Source organism: Fukomys damarensis, unplaced genomic scaffold (genome assembly GCF_012274545.1).
Source record: "Fukomys damarensis isolate Sample0158 unplaced genomic scaffold, DMR_v1.0_HiC HiC_scaffold_22, whole genome shotgun sequence".
NCBI lineage: Eukaryota > Metazoa > Chordata > Mammalia > Rodentia > Bathyergidae > Fukomys > Fukomys damarensis.
In genome coordinates, this window is record NW_022900934.1 from 22,840,813 (window position 1) to 22,849,648 (window position 8,836).

An 8,836-nucleotide genomic window follows, 5' to 3' on the forward strand; every position below is an offset into this window, starting at 1 on the left:
TGCCCCCACCCTGGTCCCGGCCGGCCAAGTCTTAGTGGGGGCTCTGCTGAGAGGGAGGGAGGGGGAGGAGAGCACAAGGGGAAGGATCCCTGACTCAGAAGGGTGACTCAGCCTCAGTGGGCCTCCCATCCCACCGGAGCCCTGTCGCACAGCGTTGGGTTCGCCTGGCACTCAGAGTTCCTCCCCCAGCAGGAAGGGGGCATTGCAACCGACTCGTGGGGGGGGGGTGTGCCCCACTCCATAGGTGCACTGGAGACAATGACCGCGTAAGGGCAGCGAAGGGGCCTAGAGAGGCTGGGCCTGTGCACAGGGGTGACTGTGCGAGGCCACACTGCAAGTGCACCCTTGGGTGCACAGGAAGGCGTGAGGGCGGCCATAGGTCTGTGGCAGAGGCCACGGCTTCAAAAACCAAGCTAAGCCCCGCTCGTGCCCTCCCACAGCATGGCTACCACTCAAAAAGCCTGTTCCATCAGCGTCCCACACCCAAGCCACACGTGGGAGCCTCCAACCATAGAAGACTCTGGGAAGCTGAGTGTCTGGGTTCCAATCCACCTCTGCCATTAGCTCAATGAGTTGGCAAGGTGGCGAGTTGATCCCATGCTCTGGACTTCGGTTTACGAACAGTTAAGTGTTGGATGTGCCTATCTCTGCTACCCCTAACACCAGCCCCTGGAATATACATCTTTTCTTCACTCATTCCTGAGCACCTATGTGCCAGCTACAATTCTAGAACACAGCACTGAGGACCACAGAGGCCCAGATCTAGGAGGTCACCCAGATGTGAGGTGTGCCACCTGTCCCCCGTGCAGTTGCCTTAGTGTCAACCTCAGAGTGAGTTATCCATCTCTACTCTGCTCATACTACACTGCAGGGACAGGCTGTTCCCTACCTCTACACCTCTCCCATGACAGCTGCTCTGCCATGATGTAGCTCCCATGCCAGGTCCTGGTCCCACCCTTGGACCCCCACAGACAAGGCTATGCTCTCTCCCTAGGACCCCCAAGGGAACTCAGAATAAGAGCTGTGTCTTGGCCAGGGATTTTGCTCATTTGCGATGCACCTGCCTTGCTAGCACAGGGTCCTGAGTTTGATCCCCAATACCGAAAAACAGAACAACAAAAAAGCTGTGTCTCTCTCTGCCCCACTCTCAAATCAGCCCTGCTCCCCTACAAGTTAAATACATTGAACTCCCGCATCAAGTGTCCCAAGACACAGCTTCCAGTGCCTTCATTCTCCCTGCTGCCCACTAGGCTCAAAGTGGGCAGACAGCAGAATGGAGCCAGCTCCCCTGGGTCCTAGAAAACACATGCTCATCCAGACAGGAAGCCAGAAGATGAGCCATCTAGCCAGGCCAAGTCTCAAAGGAACAGAGTCCTGCCGGACAGACCTCCTTACGAGATGTTCTTTTCATCTCCTGGTCTTCAAGTTCAGTTCCCCCAGGGAGACTCCCACAGACCCTCAGAGGGGCATATTCATTTATTCAAACGAATGAGTGAAAGAACCGGTCTATCTTAAGAGTTACACCAGATGAACTTACTGTTCCATATGACACCTCCTGAGAGGTTTTTGACTGCCTGCCTTCAGGTGTTTTGTTTCCAAGTTTGCTCTCAGCCTGCTCTCCTGGCTAATCTTCCCAACCCCGGCTCCTGCGCTCCTGCGGGCTCCTGCGCTCCTGCGGGCTCCTGCTTGTTGAGGTGGGAAGCTTTGGGCTAGAGGACCAAGGCCCTCACAGTCCCTTCTAGCTCTGCCATTTCCTGGGCCACTCCCTTCTCCCTTCTCTAAGCAGGAGCCCTGGTCTCCCCTGGGGGCAGGGCTGCATTCCCACCCTCTTCAGTCACTGGGAGCCTCTCACTTTCCCAGGAAGAGCCAGACTACATTCTAAGACCAGGCAGGATGTTCCCAGACTTCATTCTGGATTTATACCCAAAGGGCCCAGTTTACTTTGGGTCAATGGACTTCACCAAAAATTGGACTTCTTCTAGGGCAGTGGTGGAGAACCTATGGTACACGTGCCACAGTGGGCTGTGTCACTGAAAGCTCCAAAAGGTGCACCATAAATGATAATTATTATTTCTATTATAAGTAGTATTTTCTATGATTATTATTTTCTATTTCTATTATTAGCACTTTCCAGTTTGCAAAGTATTTTTATGTGTGATCTTCAGAGCACCTTGTGGATAATATCATCCTCCAATTTACAAACAGGTAGGCTGAGACTCAGAGTGGTAAATAACTTGGCCAAGATCACCCGTGTGCAGGTAACATGGGTTCTCTTACCAGACCTTTTCCACTTCAGCCGACAGTAACACTTCAGAGAATTCAGACCCAAGGTGAAGTAAGGCTGGGGCTGGGGACTCTCTGAAGAACACAGGCTTCCTACAGACATCCGGGGAAATCACTATCCAAGTTACTCAGCTGCTGTCACTGCCCAGACTGGGAACTTGAGATGAAAACAGGATTTAGTCAAGCACTGTGTCTCATGAAAGCCCAGTGGAGAAATGCCAGGGACCTAGGTGAAGGAAGAGAGCCCCCGCATGCACACGTGTACACACACACACACACACACACACACACACACACACACACACACACGGAGCTCTTCAGTTCCCTCAGATGTGAGCTGTGCTTCCAGCCCTGGGTCTCCCACTTCTCTTTGTGTTACTTAGATGGGTTACTTGAACTCTCTGAGCCTCTTTTCTCACCCGTAAACTGGGAGAAACTCTCTCTGCCCCACATGTCCTACTGGGCTGCTGTGATGAGAGATCGGCAAATGCAGGCATTAGAGAAAAATGACTCCTCACCCACTCTGTTCTGCCTCGGAAGTGGGAGGAATTCTTGTCTCTTAAATTTTAACTTGAAGAGGTAACTTGAAGGGGCAAAAGTCCAGGATACAGTGAAAGCCAAAAGATGGGTGGAAGTGATTGGCTCCACTGGCTCTGAAGGTAAAGCACAGTGCCAGCCACAGCCCTCAAGGCTACTGGTGGGAGAGACCCAACCAAACATTTCAGGAAGGACCCTTCCCATGGCCATTTGACCTTTCAAAGGAGAAACCAAGCAGCAACTTGTCAAGGTCACCCACAGGTAGGACTCCAGGCCATCAGAGGCTCCTTGGTACTGTATGGGCAGGGTGGCTTAAGGGGCACTTCCAACCCAAGGACTCAATCTTTCATTGACTGATGTTCACACTGAGCCAAGCTCTGGGGCTTGGGGAAGGAGGAACTGGAGAGTCTCTGCCCTTGAATTCACAATCAACCCAGTGAGAGAACTGCACATAAACCAGCACATCTGAGGGTCCTATAAAATGAATCTCCTGCTGTTCTCTGAGCAAGTCCCCTATGCCTGGCACTAGGCACATATTCATTTATTTAATCCTTAAAACAATTCCTTGCCCAGGTGTGGCAGTGCACACCTGTAATCTCAGCACTCAGGAGGCTGAGGCAGAAGGATCACAGTGAGTTTGAGGCCAGCCTGGGCTATATAGTGAGAACTTGCCTCAAAAAACAAAAAAAAACAAAAAAAAAAGAAAGAAAGAAAAAGACTCTGAGTTCTGAACCAGCCCATGGGAATCACAAAAGATTTCCTGGAAGAGGAGACAGCTAAAACAAGCTGTATTAAAGAAGAGGTCATGGGGAAGAGGGTATTCCATGGAAGAGAGCTTTGGGGTATCTGGCCTTGGACCCAGTGGGCTGAGATGCAGCCCCAAGAAGCTGAGTGCGGGGCCAGAGGGAGGAATCTAGCAGAGCCAAACTTTCCAGAGTGGCAGGACCTCCAGGCCTGGGAAGTTCTGCCTGGCAAGGCTGTACCCTGACTGCTCTCTGGAAGGCACTGCACCGGGGCTGTGTCTGGGTCCGGGGAGTAGGCAGGGTGGAGAAGTGACAGCATCCATTTGGCAGAGACTTTCCTCTAATGTTTCCTACACCTCTCCTCTTGACAAATCTAAGAAGCCTCCCAAAACACTACAGCCCCCAAAGACCTCATCCTCCCCTGGAACTTTCCAGCCTCACCCATGGGAACCACACAGTCCTGCATGAGGTCCCATTCTAGTGCTTAACAATGATGGTGACTCTGAGCTGCAGAGCTAGCCACAGGATACAAAGCAAAAGAAGCATGGAGCAGAGATGAGGACGTCCTGTGTGGCCTCGGGTAAGGCCTGTCTGAACCTCAGTGCTCCCTCTGTACGTTGGAGATGATATTAGCACCCGCTCTTAGTGCTGTTAAGCAGATGGCATGAGAAGGGACCCACAGAAGGTGCCTGGCAGCTCAGTACTCCCTTCTCCACCTCAGGTGAGGCTCCCTGGGGGGCCCCTGCAGAATTCTTTCTCTCTCCTAAGCTGCCCATTCTCAAGGTCACCTTCCCCCAAGGAAGCCTGCGCACCCCTGCCTCCTGCACCCCCTCCTCAACCCATGCAACCCCCATATTTTTTTTTACCAAACACAATGCTGATCCCCACAGGGCACGTCGAGGAGATGTCCCATTCTGCTTCCCAGTAGAAGAGATTTAGTGGCTCCCCATTCTTTGACAAAGCAACTCTAAATCTTCAGCCTGACCCTCAAGACCTTTGCCAGCTGGTCTTACCTGGCTCTTTAGCCTGGTACTCAGATCCCAAGTGATGCAATCTGTCAAACTAATCAGTTCTGGGTTCGCCAGGGCACAGTAGCTCTGCCCTGCCCCTCTGCTTTCACACACAGTCTTCCCCCTGCCTGAGAGACTCTTTCCCTTTCCCATGCTCATCTGTCAAGGCATCTTCCAGGAAGCCCTTCCTCAGGCCCTCCTCTCTGCAACAGCCCCTCTGGCTGTCTCTCCCTCCACTCCATACTCTGCCCTCCAGCTCTGGGTTGAGTGACTTGCCCAAAGGTCTTAATCTTCCGTGGCACAGTAAGCTTCAGGCCAGAAGCTACTTCATATCCTTCATCCCACGAAGGCATAACTCCATGCCCAACTCATAATATGTGTACAGTGTGGGTCCCTTGGGCCACCTTCCTTCCTGGAGCCAGAGACCAGGGAGCTAGTGGGCGTCAGGAGTTCAACAGGATGCCAGGACAGCCCTAGGGCTGAGTTCTACCAGGCAGACTCCTCCTTGCTACATTTCCTAGTGGCTCCCCTACTTCTGGATGCACCCCGGACAATCAGCCCACCCTTGGAAGGTCTGTGAGCCACACTCTCATGAAAAATCTGGCCACATTCCCACAAGATACAGACATCCACTCAGCCGGCTTTCTGGAGCCTGAGGTGTCAGCTGAGGTTTCATCATCACAGCCTCATGGGTTCTTTGCAGTTAGAAGAGAGCATCACCCAGAGGATGGAGAGCGGGGTGAAAAGCTGTGTGTGTGTCTGTGGTTCCAGGTGCCAAGAGAGGCTGCAGCGTCACCATCAATCCGCATCATCGCGGAGAGCATTAGAGTCTCTCCTTACATGCTGGCACTGTGCCTAGCAATCTGCCTACATTTTCCATTTTATATCTCTTTCCTGTAAGACAGAAATTACATATTCACCTTGGTTTTACAGGGGATGAAACTGAAATTTAGTTACTAACACAGGATCACTCTACCAGCGGCTATGGACCCAGGGTTCAGCCTCAGGCATGTCTGACTCCAGGGCCTTTGTTCTTTCTCTAACTCTGCATATAATTGGCTTAACACAAATTTACTGTGGAGATGCTGACATGTTTCAGTTCTTGTCAGGGGACAGTCACACCAATATGTGTAAATTTATGATCTATGCACTTTTCTGTGTTTATATTGTAATTTCAATAGAAACTTTTTATTTGTCTGCTTTTGTTTTGGAGATAGGGTCTCACCATTGCCCAGGCTTCCTTGAACTTCTGGGCTGAAGCCCTTCCTGTCTTGGTCTCTCAGATTGCTGTGGCTACAGGCCTATACCACTGAACCCAGCTGAAAAGTTCATTTTTAAGAAATGGTTTTGCCCCTGAAATGAAATATCTGCTAGAAATTTTCATGATGCGAAATACTTGTAACGTTAGAGTCTAAAGCCAGCAAGGTGTCTATTGTTTTCTACTGTCTTTGCATTTCAAACAGGGACTGGTCTAAAGACTTCATAAACCCCCAAACTAGGCCCAAAGGAATTCTACCTGCTGTCCATTTTGAGATCACAAATGTGTTTGAGCTCACATCCCTGACCCAGGCAACTCTCCACTTCCGGAAGTTGGTGCTGGTCTGCAGTTTGAAACCTCATCCGTCCATCTGCAGGGACCAGACGGCCAGATCAACTGCTGCACCCCTGGTTAATCCCCAACTCCACTAGGCAGCCAAGCAGCACTGTCTGAATATAACCGTCTCCTCGCACCAGGCCAGGCTGGGCAGAGAAGACTTCTGTGTGTAAACACAGCCTTCTGCTTAGGCGGCTCCTGCTGGACTCCCCTTGCCAACCAGGCTGTCTGTGGCTTTTATCTCTCTGACCAAAATAACCATTGGCTTCAGTGGTTCTCTGGGCATGGATCAGACTCTCGTGGGAACCTGTGAGCAGCCCGAGGACAGGATAGGCACATTATCATTTCTGTATCCTCAATGCACAGCATAAAGGTAGGGAGGAACCTGGGGTAGAAAGTATGAGCTCATAGGAAACAGTCAGTAAAAGGAATTAAGTCCTGACACAAACCAACTATGGTATTAGACAGAAAGCACTAAAGGTTGTAAGAAAAGGATGAAATGTTTGTGGAACTCAGAGGAGAAAGTGATTAGAGGGGAACAGGTTTCAAATGAGGTTTCAAGGAAGAGGTAGCCTTTGGGTTGAACACTAAAGGCAGGTCAGAAAGACAATGTAATTGAGGAGGTAGCACAAAACAAGGCACAATGGGTAAAAAGCAGAGGGTAAGATCAGGAAATTGGCTGCAAAAGAACTAGTACCTGGGATGCTGAGGGTTGAGGCCAGAACTGAAAAGGCAAATGGTTCCAATGAGACCCTTGAATGAGATACCTAGTGGTTTCCTGTATTGCCTAGCAACTAGCCACATGTCACTATTTAAATTTAAGTTAAATAAAATAGAACAAAATGTAAAATTCATAACTACAAGTGGCTAGTGGTTACCCCTTCTGGACCCTGTAGATTTGGAATACTTCATTATTCAGATAGTTCTACTTGACGGCAATGGAAGACAATGTCAGAGTCCAGGAGACCTGAAGGAGAGGCATGGCATGATTAGAGGTAGGTTCAAGGAAGACTGATTTGTCCCTGGTGAAGAGTTAGTGACTGGAGAGTAGAAAAGGTCAAGAACAAGAGTGGAGAGAGCCACACCTTCTCCCTGCCCAGCAGCCATCACTCCAGCGCCCGGAGGTAGCCTGGGCCCCGATCCACCGTGGGAAGGAGAGGCACACCTTCTCCTGACCCAGCTGCCATCGCTTGAGTGCCAGGAAGGTAGCTGCATGGGTGCCTCTGAACCCCCTAAACCCTCCCCGCACTCTCAGACCTCCTGACTGTGCCAGTCTTTGGACCCACTCTGCAGAGGCAAAGGTGGTCATCACGGGTATTTTTCTGAGTTCCCAACTTTGAACATCTTTAAAGAAAGGGTGTGGGAAACCTGCAACAGAACATTGTGGAGTTCAACCATTCAGAAGGTTGGGGAACTCAATCTGGGCCTTGCAGCCCGAGGTCAGTCAGCATCATGGGGTTCAGCCATCAGCTAACTGAGACCAAGGGTCTTGCATCCTTGCTCTGTCTGAGCCATTAAATGGTAAATACACTATATTGAAATTTTGTTCACTGCAGACATGTTCTGGACTGCTTCTTGATTTCAATTTAATTCAAATGATTTAAGGGTGATAGACTAGCGACTACCACAGGTGGTCAGTTTCCAAGTTGTGCTTGATCTTAATGTGCTGCTGATTGTATCAGTTGGGATAAAGCATTGTGGTTGATTTGATGAGCTGTTTTCTCTGATGTTATGAAGATGAGAATGTCTGTGGGTCGTTAGAGACACAGAAACTAGGGCACAACCATATCAGGAAGATTTGGGTGATAATCCAGAGATTAAACCAAGGACAGCCCAACAACAAAAATAAAAATGAGAAAACACTTAAGCAAGACACAAAGACAGACTTCCAATTCACCAATGGCAAACAGTAGGACAAATGAGGATGAAAAGGCCGAAAGTGAACCACCAGGACACCCTGAACTCAAAGCACAGGAAGTAACAAAACAGATCAATCAGGCTCTAGAAAAATTCAAAACAGAAATAATCTCCCAGATAACCATAGAGATAGTGAACAAAATGGAAGTTGTGATTCAAGACTCTAGAGCAGAAACTGACAAAAAAATAGATGAGCTTCAGGACCATGATAGAAGCCATGAAGGCCCAGCATAAGAAAGAAATGGAAAAAATAAACGCCCAACATAGGAAATAAATGGAATCCATAAAACAGATTTAAACAGATATCCAGGAGATTAAACACACCATCGAAAGTGTACGCAACAGAATAAAAGAATGTAAAGATAGACTCTCAGATATAGAAGATAAGATTGCAGTCAGTGACCATGAAAAGAGAGGTCTCTTAAAAACAGTAAGGGATCATGAGAAATTGATCCAACAACTCCTAGATGATGCAAAGAAGAATAACATAAGACTGATAGGAATACATGAAGTAGCAGGAGAAAATACAAAGGACCTTAAAAAGCTGTTTGCAGAATTAATGAAAGAAAACTTCCCAAACAGAGGGGAAAATTTTGACATTCAGATAACTGAGGCATATAGGACCCCAACTAGCTACAATAAAAAAAATCTACACCTAGACATATAATAATCAAGATCCCAGAAACCCAACAGAAGAACAAAATACTACAAGCAGTAAGAGAAAAGAAACAAATCACATACAAAGGAAAGCC

At 48.9% G+C, this 8,836-nt stretch overlaps 1 protein-coding gene across 4 annotated transcripts in view; it reads right to left on the reverse strand.

The window, feature by feature from the left end:
• Positions 1–8,836, reverse strand: part of Epb41l1 (erythrocyte membrane protein band 4.1 like 1) — a 129,757-nt gene that overhangs the window by 69,311 nt on the left and 51,610 nt on the right. The gene's annotated exons all lie outside the window — the stretch shown is intronic.